Source organism: Pimephales promelas, chromosome 12, assembly GCF_988280905.1.
Source record: "Pimephales promelas chromosome 12, fPimPro1.hap1.1, whole genome shotgun sequence".
Taxonomy (NCBI): Eukaryota; Metazoa; Chordata; class Actinopteri; order Cypriniformes; family Leuciscidae; genus Pimephales; species Pimephales promelas.
This window is the reverse complement of record NC_142780.1, coordinates 101241-105294: the sequence shown is the minus strand read 5'-3', so window position 1 is coordinate 105294 and position 4054 is coordinate 101241.

The window sequence follows — 4054 nt, the reverse complement described above, 5'->3', positions numbered from 1 at the left end:
TGTAGTGCAATAATTGAGTCTTTGGTGGACCAGAAAGGAGGGCATTGCAATAGTCAAGCCTGCTAGTTATAAATGCATGCATTCATTTTTTCTGTATTTCTTTTATTTTCATATTTCTGTATGGCTACATTTTTTGCCACTCAGTTTGGGTTTAATCCCAGGATATTTAGTTTAGGGGTCAATTTCTCTCTCTGCACTTTTGGTCCAATAATCAAAACTTGTGTTTTGTCTTGGTTCAGTTGTAAGAAATTTTGTGTCTTGGATGCAATTTGCGAGCGAATCAGTTTGCCCAGTGTCATCAGGAGACACGGCTAGATATAACTGTGTATCATCAGCATAACTGTGAAAAGAGATACAAAAAAGATGTCTCCTGATGATACGACCGAGAGGTAAAAAGTAGTGGTCCTAAAATTGCTCCCTGAGGAACTCCTCACGGCATTCCATTAAAGTAAAATTAATGGAGAACAATTCAAATAATGTTGGATACTATAATGTGTTCCTGCAAAGCAGCAGAGAGGGTTAACGGACAGGTTTTGATATCGGTGTGAACCGGCGCGTGTCCCTTTGATGCCATGAGGGACGAGCCGGCGAGACTGACAGCTCAGATGATGTCATCAGCGCGAGCCTCAGCCGAAAGAGCCTGGAAACCCAGCGGGACGAAAACAGGATAATGGAGCCAGCCAAGCGTGGCCGTCAGAGGAAAGCCATCACACACTGCCATAGAAGGTAAATAACTCAACACTCTTAAAGCCTCGAGGCCATATATACTAGGGAACTTTACGACTTTACATAAACATTATCTTAGTTATTTCACAGTTATTAAGCACACTTTTTAGGCCTTTAAATAAATGAGCAATTTTCTTTATAAAAGGACTTTAAATGTAGGCTACATCCCCAACACAATTATTTTACATTCATTACTTTGTTGTTCAACTATTATTAAGTTTATCTGAGCATGCTGAGATGTAAGTCCACCCAAATGCAGGAGTTTATTGTCAAGCCGACAGGTCCATTCACTAAACAAAACTTTCCCAGACAAAACGTACAAATTCACAGATAAAACATAATGCATAGGGTTTGTAGATTTGGATACTCCAACAAGGAGACCATTACAATAATCAATTTTTGAAAAAACTAAATAATTAATTAATCTTTCAGCAACAGAAAAGGACAACATAGGCCGAATACAATGAAAAAATGAGGTCTCAACCGTATTCAGCACAAAAGGCTCAAAGGACAGTGTACTGTAGCATCAGAGATGACTCCAACGTTTTTATTGTACTTTGTATCTCCAAGGCAACACCATCAACTGACTATAGGAACAGTATTACAGATGGGGAGAGCCAGGGAGCATGACTTCAATTTTAGAGATTTAGATGCAGAAAATTGTTAATAGCTTAATCCCAGAGATACCGTTGTAAAGATGAGACACATCCACAAATTGACCCGGCTTGGATTGAATGTAAATCTGCATGTCCTCAGCATAGAAATGATAGCTGAGGTCAAGAGATATTAATAGCAGACGAAGAGGGTAGATATAAATGCTAAAGAGCAAAGGACCAAGAACTGAGCCCTGTGGGACACCTCAGATCTAAAACCACACAAAAACAAATTAACTGCAATCCCTAAAATATGACCTAAACCATTCAAACACAAGGCAGTCTCAGACACACCAAACTTTCCAATCAGTTAAAGGGATAGTTCACTTTGAAATAATTTTTGGTATGTTTTAGCTTACCTCAAGGGCATCTAAGATGTAGGTGTCTTTGTTTCCACAGTATTTTCAATTTTGACATTTTTCAGTCAAACTGTTGTTGTCTATCAGTCATACACTGGAGGCTAAGGGGGTCCACCAAAGAGCAGCACAGAGAAGTCAAAATTAAACATGATTGAATGACTCGTACATGTAAGTACACATTGATGGCCTAAGACACGAAACAAGCGTTTTGTGTGAGAAAACGAACAGTATTTATATCGTTTTTGCAAGGTCAACCGTGCCCCACATGGAAAGAACCTATATAAACATATTAGTTTAAATATAGGTTTTGATATAGGTTTTTAATATACGTGACATATATAAAATTGTCCGTTTTCCTATATTATATGTACATATATGCACACATACTGTATATAGTACACATATAGGTGCATACATACATGTGTATATATACGTGCATATATGTACCTATATAAGTACATGTATGCGTGTATATATGAACATATACAGTATGTTCACCAATATGCACCAACATGTTTACCTATATTAGTATAATTATTAAAATCCATAGCTACTAGGCAACATAAATAATACTCCAAAATGTATACATTTAGATTATTTATTTACTTAAGAACAATCAAATAGTACAAGAACAAAAATAAGACAAAAACTGGATAGAAAAAAAATCTTGTTGATCTTCTCAGCTTCGAATTGATAGATGTGCCTATCTCCCCACAGCTGGCTGCTGGCCACTTCTTCAATGTAGCATCTAGAGAAGAAAAATATAACAAGACAGTATAATAATAACAGTATTAATATAGTGCTTCATCAGGAACCCAAAGTACTTATAGTACAGCTGTGATCGGACACATTTTTGGATAAAAGGCTGATCATAATAAAAAAATGTGTCATGTAAACATGCCAATTGGAAGATTCTGATTCTGAAGATTCTGTAAATTCAGAAATGTGGCTTAAGAAGAGGAAGGCTAGGATCAAGAACTGAGCAATCGATGAATTAGTATTATAGGTTCCAAGCGGATATAGTGACAATAATATCTTATACAGTCTCCATTGATGCCTAATAAACATTAGCTACGTTTACATGGACATAATCGGACTGAAATCAATACGATTGATTAATCCGATCAAGGTGTTTACATGAATGATAAATAAAGTGATCGGGTTGATGTGCGCGTTTATATGTCACAAGATTCAAATCGGAATCTGAATTTTTTTCAGGCATAGGCCTAAGCATAACTATTCTCCCCTATTGGTTCTGTATTTGTTTTAAACAACAGACTTTTTTATCCGTCTTTTTAATTTTTATCCGTCTCTGGTCATGATTTGGAGATGACGAGCATGAACCGTTTTGCCGTGCTGATTGTATTTATCACACAGTAAAACCCCGCGCCCAAAAGTCGTGTGTGGATGAGAATGTAAAACAAGCACTGGTGGGAGGTTGTCCTGCTCCACTTCACAGACATGGAGTGAAATGAAGAGCCTTTTGTGAGATTATAAAGCAGATCTTCTGCTCCTGTGATGGCCTTGAGAAGCGATCAGACATGAGGTGTGCAATAGCTTCGAAAAGCAACTCGGAATAAGGACCTGGACGTGATTATGGTGGATTAGGCACAGCTTCTGCTTGAATGCTCCTGAAGTGGAGAAGAACCAAAAAAGGATGCGCTAGAAAAATACAACCGCACAATATCTCTAGATGATCGCACATGTAACTAATGTATTGTTTATTTTTAAATATTGTGTATTATCACAAAAAATTGGGTATCCTGATGATGATATCAGACAAGCAAAGAGCAGTTTGGTTTGGTACACTGGAAACTACAGTAACCCTGAGTTTAGCAGCTTCCGTGAAGGCACAGACCGCTGACCTAAAGTTAGATGCAGAAGTTCAGCAAACACCAAACATATGATCACATGCCGTACAGTAGAGCAAGAGGGATTTCTTCAAGTGCCTTGTGTGTGTGTGTGTGTGTGTGTGTGTGTGTGTGTGTGTGTGTGTGTGTGTGTGTGTGTTGAAAAACTGTTTCATTAGATTCAGGGATGATTCAAGATAGACTATGCTGTAAAAACCACATCAGATTCATTTCATTTGGATCGCTGATCGTCCACACAGGATTGACATTGCATATTGTAATTATTATAATTAGCCTATTTAAAAAACAAAACAAAACACTAGAAATGAAATATCCGGTAAATATTTAAATAAAAGCAATGAATTAGATAGTATTCAAAGCGCGTGAGTGTGAAACACGTGATCTCTCGTTGCTGAGGAGTGACTCACTCTCGAGTCTCGACCATAGACTGCTTTAGTGCATCTCA